The 20,167-nt window shown below is 38.8% G+C and overlaps 2 pseudogenes; both read left to right on the top strand.

Annotated features, from left to right (window-relative positions):
• Positions 1 to 4,736: 4,736 nt before the first annotated feature.
• On the top strand, positions 4,737 to 6,653 carry LOC124985668 (ribosomal oxygenase 1-like; annotated as a pseudogene).
• An 11,153-nt stretch (positions 6,654 to 17,806) lies between these two features.
• Positions 17,807 to 18,592, top strand: LOC124984384 (protein unc-50 homolog; annotated as a pseudogene).
• The last annotated feature ends 1,575 nt before the right edge of the window (positions 18,593 to 20,167 follow it).

Genomic DNA, 20,167 nt, shown 5'->3' with positions numbered 1-20,167 from the left:
GAGCCACTGGTCACTTACAGTGAGGCTGTGCCTCCTTGGCTTCTCTCACAAGGAATTCTTAGTGTCAAGCTTCTTCTGTAATGAACATATTTGATTCCTGATAAATAGTGAAAGGAACCTGTATGCAGTCATCACACTGGGTTGTCACTGGTCCCAAACATTTGACTTAGTTCATCTATTTCACAATTGGAACCTATGTTAAAACATTGCAACTGTTTTGGGGGTGGGGGTACCAGGGATTGGACTCAGGGCCCTCAACCACTGAGCCACATCCCAGCCCTATATTGCATTTTATTTAGAGACAGTGTTTCACAAAATTACTTAGTGCCTCGCTTTTGCTGAGGCTGACTTTGAACTCATAATCCTCCTGCCTCAGCCTCCAGAGCCACTGGGATTACAGGTATGTACCACCACACCTGGAAAATTCTTGTAACTTTTGACTCCAAATAATCTAAACTAAACAAGCAATTTCACAGTAGTTTTCCAGACTTATTGGGTGCAATGTATCACTGTCCCCTCATGTGTGATAAAACAGTTACTCAAATAAGAACTTGAACCAAGTAGAATGAGACCCTCTATGTGTTTTTTAATTGCAGAGCACATTTTCCAACTCTGTGAATGAGTATTTCTTAGATATCCAACTCAAACTGACAAATCATCTTTTTGAAATAAAAGCATCACCAAGGAAACAAATTTCATTTATTTTATGTTTTACTCTTTCCTCTAACCTTTGCTGAAATTAAAATAAGGAGTCAAGACATCAGTGTGACATGATTAGAAGCAGAATGGAAACCAACCATGAAATTTTGGTAGTCTGTTGCATTTTATTCATTACTTTTCTATTTATAAAGTTTAAGGGAAAAAAAAACACAATACGATTTGTTATTTGTAGATAAGAAGCTGCATTTGGGACAATGTAATTATTAATAAAACTCCCTATATGCTAGACAAGGAAATGTGCATGTGAATATTTGTATAAATGCTTGTTATCTCTTGGAATGGTGGGTGAAGTCTGTGTTTATAGGTCTTGAGCATGCATGGAAGACTATTTAGCACACAGTATTTGTGTCAATATCAATAGTCTCTTGTTCCTAAAAATGAGTCATAGAAAACACACAAGAAAGAAGAATATAAATCTAGTTGCAAAAGAATTCATACCATAGCTTAGAAGACTGTCATAGTGTAATCCTCCTTGGATCATATATTTTTCTATGATGACATGAGAAATGAAAGTGGGATCCCTTAAGAGAGTTCTAACATTGTATGCCTCAGAAAAAGAAATAGAAGAAGGCACTGGAATTGCTAACACCAGATGGGTATTCACCTCATTGTGATGACAACCCAAGGCATTTCTTTTTATTTCCTGTATAAAACTGACAGCATATCAGAAAGTTACAGATTAAAGTCCATTGCTTCTGGCATGCCTTAAAGACAAACAATGAAAAGTAGAGATATTTACAGTGTAATTTTATTGTAGCAAAATAAACGCTGCAGATATTTATACTAAAACATAGACTGAAAAATTTCCCTGACCTCAGGGTATTATATGGTACTCAAAGAAAAATTGAGGAAAACGATTGTTCCTCTTTCCAATTTCCAATCACTCTGCTGCAACCTGTACCTGGGTTTCCCCCTTGTGTGCACTTTCTACACAGCAGCCAAAATGACCTTTATAAAGCAAATCAAATTGTGCACTCCCTGATTAAAATTTTTCAGTGACTTTCCATCTTTTTGAATTCCAAAATCATACCACAGCCTTCAAAGCTCCAGGTGATCTCACCTGTAGACTTACTTCTCAACCTCTTTCCCTGCACTGGCCTCCTTCCTCACCCTGTTCCTGGATACCAAGGCATCCTTCAAGTGGTTTTGAGAACACCAGGCACTGTCCTGCCTTTGGGATTTTTGCAATCACTTTCCCCTGTGCCTGTAATGCTCATTGCTTCTCTTGGCATAGTTGGTGCATTTTCTATTTTTCAGGTGAGCACTGAAATATTAGTGCATAACAGAAGTCTCTCCTAAGGACGCTTATTTATTTTTCAAATTAGCACACAAATTCCTTCTATTGCAGCTTGTAATTTTATGAAATTTTAAGGTCATATCTACGTGCACCTCCCATATTTACTGATCTACTTCTGCTCTCTTTTGTTGCATTCATCATCAGAACCCCTCTTGGTCATGAACCAACTGCCTTAGTCTCACAATATTAGAATCCTTGTCATTGTCCTTCAGGCAGGCACAGTATGAAAAAGAATCATTCTTGACCTTCCACAACTACTGAATTTTGTTGTTCTCTCTTATTTTTTCTTTTCTTATTAATTTTTTCACAGTATTCATTCAACGTCATATTCATTAAACACTGTGATAGATCCTTAAGATTCATTCTTTAGTAAAACAGATGAATTCCTGCTTTATGAAGGTTAATTCCAGAATAAAACAACACAGAGAAAAAATAATAAATGATTAATTCCAGTTTTATTTAAATACTTCAAAAATTCATTTAAGCCCACCCAAGTCTTGAAAGGTGAGAAGGATATGGCAAATATTCCATTGAAATGGGGAAATACATAGTGTATTCAGACTAATGGGGATAGTAGTAGGGCTAAAGCACAAAGTAAAATAGGCTGGAGAGAAATCTAGGGCTAGATCCGGGAGAAGAGGCTATCCCAAAGAAATAGAATGAATCACAGAAGGAAGAATAAAAGTTCACAAATTTGCCCAGATTTTTGTGTCTAAAAGATCACTTAGTTTTTATCTCTTCCTCTATTTCTCTTTCTTTTTTTCTTTCTTACTAACAGTCAATGCAATGAGAATTAAAGTACTTAAGTTTTAGCACCTTGCTCAGTGTCTGACATATGGCAGTCACTGAAAATCTATTTGATTGATAAATGACTAAATGATGAAAAGTAATTCCCAACAAAACTACAGTTCTTTATGCGAAGACCTTTAAGCAAGAACCTTCCAGCAAGGACAAACCAAATCCAAAATTATTAGAATAATAACAAAGATTGAGCAGAAATAAATTAGAGAATAAAATATCAATACAAAAGATCAGTTCAAAGAAGAGTTGTTTTTTTTTTTTTAAAAGATAAACCAACTTGAAAAATCTTTAATCAAGACAACAAGTGAAGGCAAATAATTAAAATTACATATAAAAAAGGATATACTGCAACAGGGTCCACTGAAATTTATATGCTTAGTAGAGAATATTTTTAGAAACTATCTACCAATAAAGTTGAAAGATATATGAGAAATCGACAGATTTCTGGACATGTCTGACCTGCTAAATTATATTATGAGGACATAAAAACCTGAACAAACAATGGTAAATACTTAGATTGAATCTGTAACTTATTATTGACTTCACTCCTGAATTTAATCTAACTTTTAATGAAGAAATGATGCTGATTCTTTTGAAATTATTTCAAATAATTTAAACAGAGGAAATCCTCCCAAATTCATTCTAGAAGTGCAGCATTATCCTGATACCAATACCAGGCAAGGAAACACATGTAAAAAGAAAATCATTGACCAATATCCTTGTTGAAAATACATGAAAGCATTCTCATTGAAATCCCAGCAAATCAAATACAAAGACACATCAAAAAGATGATTGACTATGATCCAGGTAGATTTATCCCAGGGATGCAAGGATGGTTCAACATACATATATCAATAAATGTAATATGTCACATCAACAGAATGAAGGATAAAAAGCACATGATCATCTCGATACCAAGAAAGCATTCAATAAAATTCAACACTCATTTGTGATAAAAGTCCCTGAACAAATTAGGTTTAGATGGATTGTACCTCAACTTAATAAAGGCTGTGTGTGAAAAACCTACAGCCTACATCATACTAAATGGGAAAATGAACAAAGCTTTCCCTGCAAGAACTAATACAAGGATGTGCATTTTTACCACTCTTACCTAACATAGTGCTAGAAGATTTCACCAGAACAAATAGGTAAGAGAAAGAAATATTAGGCATAAAAATATAAAGGGAGGAAGTCAAATTATCTTGGTTTGCAGATGATATGAGTCTCTATATAAAAATACCTAATGATGCCTCCAAAATCTATTAGAACTGATACATTTTGTAAAGTTGAGGATATAAAATCATACAAAAATCAGTAGTACCTTGAAAAATCATAAATGTTTTCATACTTCAGTAACAAATTGCGAAGGAAAAAAATTGGGAAAGCAATCCCATTCATAACTATAAAAAAAATACCTAGGAATAAATTTACTCAAACAAGTTAAAGAATTCTAAAATAAAATGATAAAAACTGATTAAAGAATTTGAAGACACAAAAAATGAAAAGACCTTCCATGTTCATTAATTAGAATAATTAATAGTGTTAAAATGTTCATACAACTCCAAATGATTTACAGATTCATGAAATACCCTATGAGGTTATTCACCGAACTAATTTAAAAGGTCCTAAAATTCTTATGGAAACACATAAGTACATCAGTACTAGCCAAAAGAATCTTGCACAAAAAGAACAGAACCAGAGGCATCGTAATACCTGATTAGAAGACACAATACAGAGCTATAATACCCCAAATAGAATGGCACTGGCATAAGAACAGATATATACTTTGACAGAACAGAATAGAGGTTACAGAAATAATTCCATGCACTTTCAACTGAATCTTAAACGTGCCGAAAACGTACATTAAAGAAAGAATAGTCTTTTCTCTAACTCCAGCGGCCTGGAGAGCCATGCAGTCATGGATGGGCTCCGGACTAGCGCTGGACTGTTAAGGCATGGGAGGTTGAAGCGAGGCGCCAGCCCCAGCCACACAGTGGATCAGTCTTGGCCCTGCCCTTGAGCCCCAGGAAGATCCAATGGCAACTGAGGAGAAATGTTGTGTCCCACATGGCCGCGCTGAGGACTCAGGCCATTACCAAGCGCAGGACTCTGGGGACTCCAGGGTACAGTCCACGGCCCACAATCTGGAGGAAGCACTGCCAGGTGGGGCGGCGGCAGCGACCAGCCCAGACGCGTCCTGAAGAGAACCACATTGCCACTTTGGGTCTGCAGAGCTGGTGTTGCCCGCCACCGCGCACTCCGTGCGGACCCCACCCGCGCACTTAGTGGAGGCGCAAACCGCGCCCGCGCCCCTGGGGCCGGCTTCCACGCCGCCCACGCGCCTGGCAGAGGTGACTGCTGCACTCACCCGAGCGGTGGACATGTCGACTGGGCTGTGTGTTTCCCAGCACTTGGTGGCCGCCGCACCGCCCAGGACCCCTGCGACGCTGTTGGGGCCTCAGGTGGATAAGGGTTGGGAGTTGCCCTGGAACTCACCGCTGCAGTGCCTCTTGGCTGAGCTGAGTCGCATCCCTATTGAGTGACTCATGGATCCTATGCAGTCAGAACTTTTCTATCAGCATCTTTGGGAGCGGGAGGCGGTGCTGGTGTGGCTGCAGGACCACACCTACTACCAGGGCCTTTTCTCAATTGCAGACCTGGACTCCATACTGGGAAACGAGGAGGTGCAGTTCGGGTTGCACCTTGATGCAGCGCTCTACCTCAATGGGCTTCTGGAGACCCTCAACCCTCCCGGCCAAGCCTTGCCCGCCGCTGCCTCGTCCCTGTACCAGGCAGGCTGCTCCTTGCGCCTCCTCTGCCCTCAGGCTTCGTCGACCACCATGTGGCAGTTTTTGACTGTTCTTCAGAAGCAGTTTGGAAGCATGGCAGGTTCCAACGTGTATCTCACGCCGCCCAACTCTTAGGGCTTTGCCCCGCACTACAATGACATCGAGGCTTTCGTGCTGCAACTGGAAGGTAGGAAACTCTGCCGTCCCCGGGTTCCAAATAAGGAACTGGCCCTGACATCTAGCCCCAACTTCAGCCAGGAGGACCTTGGTGAACCGTTGCTGCAGAACGTGCTGGAACCCGGAGATTTACTCTATTTTCCTCAAGGTTTCATTCATCAAGCTGAATGCCAGGATGGAGTCAACTCTCTGCATCTCACAGAGTCCACGTACCAGCGCAATACCCGGTGTGACTTCCTAGAGGCCATACTGCCTCTGGCTGTGCAGGCTGCAATGGAAGAAAATGTAGAATTTCGGAGAGGTCTACCTCCAGATTTCATGGATTACATGGGGGCCCAGCATTCGGATTCTAAGGATCCAAGAAGAACCGCTTTCATAGAGGAGGTGCAGGTCTTGGTTGCCCATCTGGTACCCTTTGCTCCTGTTGATGCTGTGGCTGACCAGGGAGCCAAAGACTTCATCCATGATTCTCTACCCGCTGTGTTGACTGATAGGGAGAGGGCATTAAGTGTTTACAGGCTCCCAGTTGCTGGGAGGCTGGAGAATCTGTAAACGTGGGAGCCCAGTTGACAACAGAAACAGAAGTGCACATGCTTCAGGATGGGATAGCTCGCCTGGTGGGTGAGGGAGGCTATTTATTTCTCTATTACACTGTGGAAAACTCTCATGTTTATCATCTGGCGGAACCAAAGTGCTTGGAAATATACCCCCAGCAAGCTGATGCCATGGAACTCTTGCTTCGCTCCTACCCAGAATTTGTGAGAGTAGGGGATCTGCCTTGTGACAGTGTGGAGGACCAGCTTTCCTTGGCAACCATGTTGTATGATAAGGGGTTGCTGCTCACCAAGATGCCTCTATCTCTAAAGTAGTTTCTTATTGATTGTTGGAAACAAGGCAGTAGTGATTCTCCACTACTGATGTCACCAGTTCACCTTAAAAAAAAAAAACAAAAAAACCCATGTTCTTACCTTGATAACCATCAGTATGGTTGCATTTACCTTTATGACTGCTTCAATGTCACAAATCTCAGTCTTCTAAAAGAAACCACTTCATCTAGGTACAAAAGTAAAAAAATTGGAGGAGGAAAATGAGCTATTTCTGCAGAAGTAACCTTAATGCCTGATCATTTTAGAAGATTTGATTTGGAAGTTGCATCTTTCATTTGAGTCTTCTTTCATCAAATGAGGGGGGCAGTTGGGATCAGTATTCTGTTTTGTTATTGTTTGTATGAATATTAGAAGAGTTATTAAAGTGCCAAAGAATGTTTCCCTTAAAAGAAAAAGAAAGAAAGAACAGCTTCTTGAATATATGGTGCTGGGAAAACTGGATGGTCACATACAAAGGACTGAAACTTGACCCTATTTCTTACCTGTAAAAAAATCAATTCAAAATAATCAAAGACCTAAACATAAGACCTAAACTCATGAAACTCCTAGAAGTAATCACAGGCCATTTTAAGGCATCAGTATAGACAATGAGTTTTTGGATACTAAATGCAAAGCACAGGAAATAAAATAAAAGTGCACAATAGTATTAATAAAAATAAAAATATATTTTAAAATATTATAATTCTTGACTATGGGGATTTAAAAAATTGGTGGGTTTAGCTTTCCTCCTTTTGATTTGAAATAAATTGTATGGGACATAGCCAGTGCTCACTGTGTATTTGGTCAATTGTTTTGACTTTTATGCTCCTTCCATAACCCAGAAGTAGCTCCTACTCTATGTATTGCATCCTATTCTTGCTGCTCCTGATACTTGGTGATTAAAATTCGTAGGAGAACTTCCCACAAAGAAGAGAATTTGATCCTTGATCTCTGACAGTCACACAAATGCACTGATAAATACTTATAGATTGCCTTACAAAGCAGAAAGAGGAAAAAGAAGAATGAGTACTGAATCCATCCTATGCCTTTGCTTACTTTTGATGAGACCTAATGTCCATTTGCTGTAGTCTTTCCAATTTGCACATTTGCTTAAATGTGTATGCTCAAAATGTGATAGGTGGATAAAAATTGGCATTCTGGTCATTTGCAGTCCTAGCCATGTTTCCTTTCATTCAGTTAGCATGTGTTCTGTGGTTTTAAGGCATACCATGGTTTTGGCCATTTTGCTATAAAACTTAAGTTCGTGCTTCCAAGCTACACATAATCATTTAATTAGTGGTAATGTTTAGATATAATATATTGAGAGAATATTTTTGTCAGAGTCCTTGGTGTGAGACTCACATCATGAACCATTCAAACCCTTTTATACTTAAAGATCATGATGGCTTTGCTCCACATAGTAAGATCTTTAAGCAAAGATAACAATTAAATTAATGTTTAAAAAGTCAGTTTTGCCTTCCATATGTTTCCTATATTTATATATTTTTTGTTTTTTCTCTGTTCCTCTTTCCCAAAACTTCTTTTTTTTTCATTTTATTACTGTTTACTTATCACCAAGAGGGTTTATAATAGAGTTGTTTTATAGTATTTATTTTTATTGAATAAAGTCCCACCTGATAGTACTTTAGTTATCTGGGATTGTGATGGTTGTGCAGTAATAATATATATGGAGGAACAGAAAATTATTTTAATATTTGACCTCTACCACAACAATGCAAATGTTAAGTTTTTCATTTTAGAGATTACCTTGGGTTGGCACAACATCTTCATTTATATCACTTGATCTTAATCTCTACTTGGTCACTAGATATCTTTTCTTTTTACTGTGAATCATTCCTTGTGTGTGCACTGACTTTCCTCTAGTTTAGTGTTGTTGAATGAGTCAGTCATTTGCCATACATTCTGTGCACTTGGTCATTCTTGTACCCACCTAGACTAGTAGGGACAGAGAATTATTAATTCTCAGTGGTATATTAAAAGAAAGGATTTTCTTTTATAACTTTTCACACATTTCTCTTCTTTAAAGAAATTAGTTTCATCTCCTGTCTAAATTGGAAAAAAATAAATGCCACTACTTACTGATTAATGTACCCAAGGTCATTTTTCTCTACCAAGAGTCAACTTGTTCCTAAGATAGAAGCTGAATAAATTCTCTTGTCTTACCTGAATCATTCTCTGCAAAGTTGGAGTAGTGTTTTTCTGATTGCTTCTATTGACCATTTTTCTTCAGTTGGGATCAGATGATGTTACCTCATGACTGGATGCAGGTCATGCCATTAGGCAGGAATGTCACGTATGTGATGCTGAGTTCTTCCCAATGTAGCAGATTCCAGCTGCACTGACAGACACTTCAGATTTGATGTTGAGGAAGTCAACATGCCAAGAACTGTGAACTTCCTCTAGGAAGGGCAGGCATCCCCTAGGATCTAAAGTTATCCTCCAGTCAAGAGTGAGCAAAGCTGGGGGCCTCAGTCACACAGGTACAAGGGACTATGGAAATGTATATTGTACTTGGTTCCATGACTGGCTGTTGTTGACTTTGATTCTTTCATTAAGAAATATCTGCCAGGGGATAGTGGCATAACTCAGTGGCAGAGTGCTCACGTTGCATTAATGAAGTCTTGGATTCAATCCCAGCACTGAAAAAGAAAAACAAACACAATTAACAAAAACAGGCTATTAGCTGATTTTTCCTATGGGTACTAATTCCCTGATCCTTGTGTTAAACCCAAGGTGCTGCTGATACAGTTCATTTTTAATGGTATCGTGCAGGCATGCCATTGTACTTTTCATACACAATATATTTTACTATGCACTACACCATTTTTTATAGAGGATTTCCTATACAATCCACAATATTTGTTTATAAATTAAGATTATTATCTGAATTTATCCCCCATTGTTAGATATTAAATTCAAGATTTCAATATGACTAATTACCTTGTTTATTTGACTAGTATAAAATGTCCTAGAATTAAAGGACAGATACTCAGCATGAAATGCTGTCTTTAAAACTATCTTCGTTTTTTTTTATTATTGTATACAAATGGGATACATGTTGTTTCTCTATTTGTACATGGAGTCAAGGCATACCATTTGTGTAATCATAAATTTACATAGGGCAATGATGTTTGATTCATTATTTTTTCCCTTCCCCCCACCCCTCCCACCCCTCTTTTCCCTCTATACAGTCCTTCTTTCCTCCATTCTTACCACCCTCCTTATCCCTAACCCTAAACCTAACCCTAACACTAACGCTAACACCTCCCACCCCCCATTATATGTCCTCATCCGCTTATCAGCGAGATCATTCGTCCTTTAGTTTTTTGAGATTGGCTTATCTCACTTAGCATGATACTCTTCAGTTTCATCCATATGCCTGCAAATGTCATAATTTTATCATTCTTCATTGCGGAGTAATATTCCATTGTATATATATGCCACAGTTTCTTAATCCATTCATCAATTGAAGGACATCTAGGTTGGTTCCACAATCTGGCTATGGTGAATTAAGCAGCAATGAACATTGATGTGGCTGTATCTCTGTAGTATGCTGATTTTAAGTCCTTTGGGTATAGGCCAAGGAGTGGGATAGCTAGGTCAAATGGTGGTTCCATTCCAAGCTTTCTGAGGAATCTCCATACTGCTTTCCAGAGTGGCTGCACTAATTTGCAACCCCACCAGCAATGTATGAGTGTTCCTTTTTCCCCACATCCTCACCAACACCTATTGTTGCTTGTGTTCTTGATAATCACCATTCAAATTGAGGTGAGATGAAATCTTAGGGTAGTTTTGATTTGAATTTCTCTTATTACTAGAGATGTTGAACATTTTTTCATATATCTGTTGATCGCTTGTACATCTTCTTCTTTGAAGTTTCTGTTCATTTCCTTAGCCCATTTGTTGATTGGATTATTTGTCTTCTTGGTGTAGAGTTTTTGGAGTTCTTTATAGATTCTGGAAATTAGCGCTCTATCTGAAGTATGAGTGGCAAAGATATTCTCCCACTCTGTAGGCTCTCTCTTCACATTACTGATAGTTTCCTTTGCTGAGAGAAAGTTTTTTAGTTTGAATCTATCCCAGTTGTTGATTCTTGCTTTTATTTCTTGTGCTATGGGAGTCCTGTTAAGGAAGTCTGATCCTAAGCCAACAAGTTGAAGGTTTGGACCTACTTTTTCTTCTATAAGATGCAGGGTTTCTGGTTTGATTCTGAGGTCCTTGATCCATTTTGAGTTGAGGTTTGTGCAGGGTGAGAGATAGGGGTTTAATTTCATTCTGTTGCATATGGTTTTCCAGTTTTCCCAGCACCATTTGTTGAAGAGGTTATCTTTTCTCCATTGCATATTTTTGGCCCCTTTGTCTAGTATGATAAAATTGCGTTTATTTGGGTTTGTGACCAAGTCCTCTATTCTTTACCATTGATCTACCTGTCTATTTTGGTACCAATACCGTGCCGTTTTTGATAGTATTGCTTTGTAATAGAGTTGAAGATCTGGTATCGCGATGCCCCCTGCTTCGCTCTTTCTACTGAGGATTGCATTAGCTATTCTGGGTTTTTTATTCTTCCCGATAAATTTCATAATTGCTTGCTCTATCTATGTAAAATACATCATTGGGATTTTAATTGGAATTGCATTGAATCTGTATAGCACTTTAGGTAGTATGGCCATTTTGACAATATTGATTCTTTCTATCGAAGAACATGGGAGATCTTTCCATCTTCTAAGGTTTTCTTTAATTTCTTTCTTTAGTGTTTTGTAGTTCTCATTGTAGAGGTCTTTCACCTCTTTTGTGAGATTGATTCCCAAGTATTTTATTTTTTTCGATGCTATTGTGAATGGGGTAGTTTTCCTAATTTCTCTTTCTGAAGATTCATCACTTACGTATAAAAATGCATTGGATTTATGAGCATTGATCTTGTAACCTGCTACTTTACTGAATTCACTTATGAGTTCTAAAAGTTTTCTGGTGGAATTTCCAGGTTCCTCTAAATATATAATCATGTCATCAGTGAACAGGGATAGTTTGAGTTCTTCTTTTCCAATTCGTATCCCATTTGAATTCTTTGGTTTGTCTAATTGCTCTGGATAGAGTCTCAAGGACGATGTTGAATAGAAGTCGTGAGAGAGGGCATCCCTGCCTGTTCCAGTTTTTAGGGGGAATGCTTTCAGCTTTTCACCATTTACAATTGTATTGGCCATGGACTTAGCATAGATGGCCTTCATAGTGTTAAGGAATGTTCCCACTACTCCAATTTTTTCTACTGTTTTGAGCATGAAGGGATGCTTTTATCGAATGCTTTTTCTGCATCTGTCAAAATAATCATGTGATTCTTAATTTTAAGTCTGTTGATATGGTGAATGACATTTATTGATTTCCGGATGTTGAACCAACCTTGCATCCCTGGGATAAAACCCACTTGATCGTGATGCACTATCTTTTTAATATATTTTTGTATGCGACTTGCTAAAATTTTGTTGAGAATTTTTGCGTCGATGTTCATTAAGGATATTGGTCTGAAATTTTCTTGCCTCCATGTGTCTCTGTCTGGTTTAGGTATCAGGGTGATATTGACTTCATAGAACGAGTTTGGGAGGGTTTCGTCTTCTATTTTATGGAATACTTTGAGGAGTATTGGAATGAGGTCTTCTTTAAAGGTTTTGTACTACTCGGCTGAGAACCCATCTGGTCCTGGACTTTTCTTTGTTGGTAGGCTTTTGATGACCTCTTCTATTTCATTGCTTGAAATTGATTTATTTAAGTTGTGTATATCCTCCTCGTTCAGTTTAGGCAATTCATATGTCTCCAGAAACTTGTTGATGTCTTCAAGTTTTTCTGTTTTGTTGGAATATAGATTTTCAAAATAGCTTCTAATTATGTGTTGTATTTCACTCGTGTCTGTTGTGATATTTCCTTGTTCATTCCAAATTTTAGTAATTTGAGTTTTCTCCCTCTTTTTCTTTGTTAGTGTGGCTAAAGGTTTATCAATTTTGTTTATTTTTTCAAAGAACCAACTATTTATTTTGTTAATTTTTCTGATTATCTCTTTAGTTTCAATTTCATTGATTTCGGCTCTGATTTTAACTATTTCCTGTCTTCTACTACTTTTGGTGTTGGTCTGTTCTTCTTTTTCTAGGGCTTTGAGCTGTAGTGTTAAGTTGTTTATTTGTTCATTTCTACTTCTCTTGTTGAATGCGCCCCATGAAATAAATCTTCCTCTAAGTACTACTTTCATCGTGTCCCAGAGATTTTGATATGATGTGTCTTTGTTCTCGTTTACTTCTAAGAACTTTTTTATTTCCCTCCTGATGTCTTCTTTATCCATTCATCATATAACAGTGTATTATTTAATCTCCAGGTATTGGAGAAGTTTCTGTTTTTTATTCTGTCATTTATTTCTAATTTCAATCAATTATGATCTGATAGAGTACAAGGTAGTATATCTATCTTCTTGTATTTGCTAACAGTAGCTTTGTGGCATAAAATATGGCCTATTTTAGAGAAGGATCTATGTGCTGCTAAGAAGAAAGTGTATTCATTCTTTGTTGGATGGTATATTCTATATATGTCCGTTAAGTCTAAATTGTCGATGTGTTATTGAGATCTATGGTTTCTTTATTCAATTTTTGTTTGGAAGATCTATCCAGTGGTGAGAGGAGTGTGTTAAAATCACCTAGTATTATTGTGTTGTGGTCTATTTGATTTCTGGAATTGAGAAGGATATGTTTGACGTACATGGATGAGCCAATGTTCGGGGCATAGATATTTATGATTGTTATGTCTTGCTGATTTATGCTTCCCTTAAGCAGCATGTAATGTCCTTCTTTATCCCTTCTGACTAGTTTTGGCTTGAAGTCCACATTATCTGAAATGAGGATGGATACTCCAGCTTTTTTGCTGTGTCCGTGTTCATGGTGTGTTTTTTCCCATCCTTTCACCTTTAGTCTATGGGTATCTCTTTGTATGAGACTCTCTATGAGAGTCTCTTGCAGGCAGCATATTGTTGGATTCTTCTTTTTAGTCCAATCTGCCAGCCTATGTCTTTTGACTGATGAGTTCAGGCCATTAACATTCAGGGTTATTATTGTGATATGATTTGTATTTCCAGTCATTTGACTCATTTTTGTTTTTTGACATGATTTGGTTTCTCCTTTATTTGGCTATTCCTTTAGGTTAGTTACTCCCGTTGCTGATTTGCATCGTTGTTTTCCATCTCTTCCTCATGGAATATTTTGTTGAGAATGTTCTGTAATGTCGGCTTTCTTTTTGTAAATTCCTTTAGCTTTTGTTTTTCATGGAAGGATCTTATTTTGTCGTCAAATCTGAAAGTAAGTTTTGCTGGGTATAAGATTCTTGGTTGGCACCTGTTTTCTTTCAGGGCTTGGTAAACGTTGTTCCAGGTCCTTCTAGCTTTTAGAGTCTGGATTGAAAAATCTGCTGATATTCTTATTGGTTTCCCCCTGAATGTAATTTGACTCTTTTCTCTCATGGCCTTTAAAATTCTTTCTTTATTTTGTATGTTACGCATTTTCATAATAATGTGCCTTGTTGTGGGTCTATTGTAATTTTCTATATTTGGAGTCCTATAAGCCTCTTGTACTTGGTTTTCCATTTCGTTCTTCAGATTTGGGATATTTTCTGATATTATTTCATTGAATAGATTGTTCATTCCTTTGGTTTGCTTCTCTAAGCCTTCCTCAATCCCAATAATTCTTAAATTTGGCCTTTTCATGATATCCCATAATTCTTGTAGATTCTGTTCATGATTTTTTACCATCTTTTCTGTTTGGCCAACTTTGTTTTCAAAATTAAATATTTTTTCTTCAATGTCTGAGGTTCTGTCTTCCAGGTGTTCTATCCTATTGGTTATGCTTTCTTTGGAGTTTTTAATTTGGTTTATTGTTTCCTTCATTTCAAGGATTTCTGTTTGTTTGTTTTTTTTTTTCAGTATATCTAACTCTTTATTGAAATGATCTCTTGCTTCTCGTATTTGCTCTTTTAACTATTGATTGGTGCGATCATTGAATGCCTGCATTTGCTCTTTCATCTCTTTGTTTGCTTCCCTGATTGTTTTAATTTTGTACATTCTGAACTCCCTTTCTGACATTTCTTCTGCTGTGCTGTCATTGGGTTTTATTGATATAGTATCTAGGTTTGTTTGGGACATTTTCTTCCCTTGTTTTCTCATATTGGTCAGATATCAGTGGGACTCTGAGATATTGCAGATTTCCTCTATTGACTTATAGTGTCCCCGTAGATTTCCTGTGTATCACTTCCCAGCCTTCAGTAGCGTGAAGTCTTGGAGGAACTTGATAATGCAGTGTTTCCGAAGAAAGCTGCCCCTAGCCCGCTACTGGTTCCAGGGCTTGGAGCTGGCTCTGTGTGGAAAGGCTTGCACTGGGGGGCCTGCACCGTGCAGCTGGCTGTGTGGGAGGAGCCCAGTGCTGGAGTGTGCAAGGCTACCTGGGGAAGACTCTAGCTGCCCTGCCCTGCTCTGATAAGCCGCCCATATCCATTCCTGCTGCCCAGGCCGAGCTTCACCCAGTGGGGGAGACTCACCCTGTGTCTCTATAGTCCAAGTCTCTCAATGCCTCCCCTTCTTGAGTCCTGGGTTCTGGAGCGACTGGAGATGCAGTCACCCTCTAGTCCTCCATCTTGGATCGCCCCATGAAAAGAGCCTGTGGCCGGAGGTAGCAGGGCCACCTGGAGAATTCTCTTGCTGCCCTGCCCTAATCCCAGATACTGCCTGGGGTTCGGAGCTCTCCATTGGCTTGGGGACTTGTGGCTGGCTCTGTGTAGAAAGGCTCTCACTGAGTGGTCTGCTCTGAGAAGCTAGCCTTGAAAGGTGCCTCTCACTGGAGGGGGCCAGGCTGCTTGGGGAAGTCCCTGGCTGCCCTGTCCAGGTCCCTGAAGCTGCTTGTAGGGTGGAGCTCACTGCACTGGCTCCGGGACTTGGAACTGGTTGTGTTCAGAAAGGCTTTCACTGGGGGGCCTGCTCCGAGAAGCTGGAGAAGCTGGCCGTGTGGGAGGGGCCCACCACCAAAATGTGCAGGGCTGCCTGGGGAAGTCTCTAGCTGCCCTGCCCTACTCTGATAAGCCATCTCTATCCGGGCCTGCCGCCGAGGCTGAGCTTTACCCGGTGGGGGAGACTCACCCATGGCTCTATTTTAGTCTGAGTCTCTCAGTGCCTCCCCTTCTTGAATCCTGGATTCTGGAGCGACTGGAGATGCAGTCACCATCTAGTCTGCCATCTTGGATCGCCTCGTGGAAAGAGCCTGGGGCCAGAAGGGCAGGCCCACCTGGAGAAGTCTCTGGCTGCCCTGCCCTGATCCCAGAGGCTGCCTGGGGGTTGGAGCTCTCCGTTGGCTCGGGGACTTGTCAAAACTATTATTCTTTCTGTGATCTTTAAGTATGAGAAAATTGATAATCTACTTATATAAGTAATCAGGAAGAAATAGTCAATGAACCTTTTAGTTTAGATTAATATTTTATTAAATGATTACTTAAAATCTTAGTCTAGTTTTTTGGTGCTACATATATAGCATTTTTTAAAATCTTCAAATATTACAAACATACTCTATGATAATTATGTAAGGATTGAAGGAAGAATCAGATTGGATCCTCTTCAGTTGTGCAACTTAGATATGATGTCCTTGAAAGAAGAACCTGTTCTCTTGGACTTAAATTCATTTTTCTTTTTTGGGGGAATGGAGGAATTGTCCTTGGATTATCCACAGGAGTGAATTTCTCCTGAGCCATGTCCCAGGCCCCTCATTCATTCTAGAACTCACATGAATGATTTCCTCTTCTAGTATTCCTCCAAAATTCCACAGTGATGGGAATTTCCCAAGCTATTTAAATCTCTGCCTCCAGTTATCAGAATATTTTCAAACCCTGCCTCACAAGGAATCTGGTAACCAAAAGCTATAAATCTAAAGTAGATTCTTTAGATTTGAGCAAGCTAAATATGACTCATTGGTATCCATGTATAAAAAGGAGAGGATTCTTTCTTCCGAATCAGTTGGAGAACAACATGAAGATTAAGCATCCTTGTAACAAAGGTCTGTTGGTTCCATCTGATATGATAGAGAAGGAATAATAGTAGTTCATGCCAAGTTTTGGAATTTACTAATTTTCTGCCCTTGGTGTGATAAGCTTCACAAAAGAGGACAATTTTATTTTCTAATTTCATAATAAGTATAACAATAACAATAACAATAATACGAATAAGTAACTGATTTGCCCTTAAATCTAAAGTACAAATATCTGATAACTACAACTAGGTCTCCAGAACATTTTCTGGCAATTGTCACATTGAGAATTAGAACCAGTGAAAATACACACATTATATTTTGGGGGAATTCCAATATAGTTCCAGCAGTGAACAAGTTATTTCATTGCTTTGCTATTTCTCTTAGCATGGTTTAGTATTAAATCTTCATAACTACCTAGTAAACTAAAGCAGTATGATCCTTCCATTTTAGAGAGACTTTGAGTCTAAAGGAGACAACTTGTTCCATAACAAAATGCTCTTAGTTTCAGAGACAGAACATCTTCTGAATTCATGATAATTGCTACTATGTAGAACTAATCTAGTCAATGTATTGAGCTGTGCTGCCTTTGAATCATGATTGTAGTAGTTTATTTCTTCTTCCTTAATTACAAGCTTATGCATGCAGTGACATGTGCCTGAATTCCAGCTACCAGGGAGGTTGAATCAGAAGGATTTTTGAATCTGGAATTTTATGACCAGTGAGGGCAATTTGGAGAAGCCCTGACTCAGGTGAACACTCAGACCATTATAACTCATGAATATAAATGCAAAAATTCTTAAGAAATATGAGTCAACTACATTAGCCCCCTGGGAGGGCTGCCTGAGGATCGAGTGAGGTGAAGTGTGCGAACCGCGAGGACCCTGGATAAGCCTTATAGGGTTCTGAGTCGCATAGTGTTGCCCTTGCCTGAAGGGAGCCACAGTTCTCCAGCCTCAAGACAAGCCTTAGAACCAACTCGCTTGCTTTTGACCCCTGACCCTTATGAAGGGTGGAAGAGAAAGTGTAAAGTGACCTCCTTGCCAAATAACTCAGAAGAGGGGTGCTGATAGCCAAACATTCCTCCATATTGCACCTTGTAAATGAAATTGTTTTCTTCCATCTAGGAAGATGTTACCAAGTACTTCAGTGAATTCCTCGGTGCAGGAGAACAGAGTCTTGAATTCCAGGGATGCAGCAAGACACAGAGCTGGAGCAAAATGCTACAAATACCTCAGGAGGCTTTTTTGATTTCGCCAGATGGACTTTGCGTTTGCTGCCTGGCAGATGCTCTACCTGTTCACTTCCCCACAGAGGGTTTATAGGAACTTTCATTACCAGAAACAAAGGACTAGTGGGCCAGAGATGACCCTGCTTTCTTGGTCCTGTTGGGTATCTGGCTCTGTGTATCTACTATAGGATTTGGCTTTGTGCTGGACATGGGATTTCTTGAGATGATAAAACTTCTCCTAGATTGTGTAGTCATTGGTCTTCTGATATCAACTTTAATGTGGTTCATCTCTAACAAGTATTTAGTAAAACGACAGAGCAGAGACTATGACGTGGAATGGGGCTATGCCTTCAAAGTGCATTTCAATGCTTTTCAACCACTCCTAGTCATTTTGCATTTTATCCAGCTTTTCTTCATCAGCCATGTTATCCTGACAGACACATTTATTGGATATTTAGTTGGAAATACCCCCGCTGATTGCAGTTGGTTATTATATCTATGTAACCTTCCTAGGATACAGTGCATTGCCCTTTTTGAAAAATACAGTGATTCTTCTTTACCCCTTTGCACCGCTGATTCTGTTCTATGGGCTGTCACTGGCACTAGGATGGAACTTTACCCATGCGCTGTGTTCTTTCTACAAGTATAGAGTGAAATGAAGAGAAGGTTGCAATGTTCTAGCTTAGTGGCATCGACAGTGTGAGGTGATGATTTCTTGTAAAACTTGTAAATAAAACTTTGAAGATATCTTAAATGTATAAAGTTTACAGATTGAGGAGATATGTTAACACTGTGGTCAGGTACATTCCCTAAGACTATTTAAACGTACATTTCTTTAATAAATATTTTTTAAACTAAAAAAAAAAAAAAAAAAAAAAAACAGCTACGGTAGTGGGATGAAAATCTGAAAGATGATTCTCTTTCTTCAAATCCAATAGCTTATTCCTACAGAGTGACTGCTTGTCTTCCCACTGATGCCATATTAAGACTTCAGCTCCTTAAAATTGGCAGTGTCTTCCAATGGCTTCGGTGTGAATTGGACATCATGAACAAATGTACTTTGCTTTGCTGTAAACAGTGTCAAGAAACAGAGATAAGAACCAAAAATGAAATTTTCAGCTTATCCTTATGTGGGCCGATGGCAGCTTATATGAATCCTCATGGGTATGTGTATGAGACACTGTACAAAGCTGGCAACCTGAATCTGATGGGGCAGCCTTCAATGGAGCACAGCTGGTTTCCTGGGTATGCCTGGACCATCACCCAGTGTAAGATCTGTGTGAGTCACATTGGAGGGAAATTCACAGCCACCAAAAAAGACATGTCACCTCAAAAATTTGGGAGCTTAACTTGATCAGCACTTTTGCCCACAATCCCAGACACTGATGATGAACTGAGCCCTGACAAAGTGACACTGTGCTTATAAAGATGTGGTATGGCTAGGAATGTAACAAATTAATTGGTATTCTCATATCTGCTTTGGAAATTAATGCATAAAATGTATCATCACTTAACAGCAACAGTATATGGTGGACTGCTGCTGGAGAACACGCAAAGGTGGCTATACTACCAACTTGGTTTCTGTACTACAATTACATGGACCTTGTCTGGTTCTGTATGATTGACAGGATCTGGAAGTATATGTGCAATTAGTCCTGTGAACACCATTGTGGCAGCAGTGTTCACCAACAGGTAAAGAAGTGAACATGTTTCCTTTATAAACGTGCAGGTCTATGTATATTTTTTTAAAAGGCATTTGTTCTTTTCAATTTTCTGTAGGTTCTGATAGATACTTATTTGTAAATTTTGAAAATATTAAAGCACCCACCTTTAGTCTGGAAAAAAAAAATGAAAAGACCTCCCATGTTCTTGGATTATCACTCGTGTTTTGAAAATGGCCATACTACAGCAAGCACACTACAGAAGCAATGCAGACATCATTAAAATACTAATGATACTTTACACAGAATTAGAAATAGAAAAAACCAACAGTTTTGAAATTCATTTTGGAAGAATAGGAGACCCAGAATAGACAAAGGCATTCCATATGTGACTTGATTTCATTCTTCTTTTGACTGAATAATAAATTCCATTGTGTATATATACACCATATATTTTTTACCCATGAATTGATGTATACCTATGCTAATTGCATACCTTGGTTGTGTTAAATAGTGCCACAATAAAGATAGAAATGGAGCTATCTCTTTGTATGTTGACATCATATTGTCCAG

The sequence above is a fragment of the Sciurus carolinensis genome, chromosome 5 (assembly GCF_902686445.1).
Source record: "Sciurus carolinensis chromosome 5, mSciCar1.2, whole genome shotgun sequence".
NCBI classification, from domain to species: domain Eukaryota; kingdom Metazoa; phylum Chordata; class Mammalia; order Rodentia; family Sciuridae; genus Sciurus; species Sciurus carolinensis.
The sequence above is the reverse complement of the archived record's forward strand: the minus strand, read 5'-3'. Positions and strand labels throughout refer to the sequence as shown.